At 46.9% G+C, this 441-nt stretch overlaps 1 pseudogene; it reads right to left on the bottom strand.

Moving 5' to 3' along the window:
- Window positions 1-224: 224 nt before the first annotated feature.
- Window positions 225-343, bottom strand: LOC111476102 (annotated as a pseudogene).
- Window positions 344-441: the final 98 nt, after the last annotated feature.

Here is a 441-nt window from a genome sequence, read left to right as displayed (position 1 = left end):
TGGGCAAAAGAACTGGGAGAAATTGAAAGAAAAAAAAGGAAGAAAAGAACTGGGAGAAATTGAAAGAAAAAAAGGGGTGCTCCCAAGTGGTCACCCAACTTAGTACTACTCTCGCCCAAGCACGCTTAGGGGCACCCAACTTAGTACTACTCTCGCCCAAGCACGCTTAGGGGTGCTCCCAAGTGGTCACCCAACTTAGCACCCAACTTAGTACTACTCTCGCCCAAGCACGCTTAGGGGTGCTCCCAAGTGGTCACCCAACTTAGTACTACTCTCGCCCAAGCACGCTTAACTGCGGAGTTCTGATGGGATCTGGTGCATTAGTGCTGGTATGATCGCACCGAACTTAGTACTACTCTCGCCCAATGACCAATGTAAATTAGAGAAATAAGTGTGTAGAGTTCAAACTTGAAACTCATGTCATGGGCTTATATAAGTTGA

Source organism: Cucurbita maxima, unplaced genomic scaffold, assembly GCF_002738345.1.
Source record: "Cucurbita maxima cultivar Rimu unplaced genomic scaffold, Cmax_1.0 Cma_Scf05386, whole genome shotgun sequence".
Classification (NCBI taxonomy): domain Eukaryota; kingdom Viridiplantae; phylum Streptophyta; class Magnoliopsida; order Cucurbitales; family Cucurbitaceae; genus Cucurbita; species Cucurbita maxima.
The sequence above is the reverse complement of the archived record's forward strand: the minus strand, read 5'-3'. Positions and strand labels throughout refer to the sequence as shown.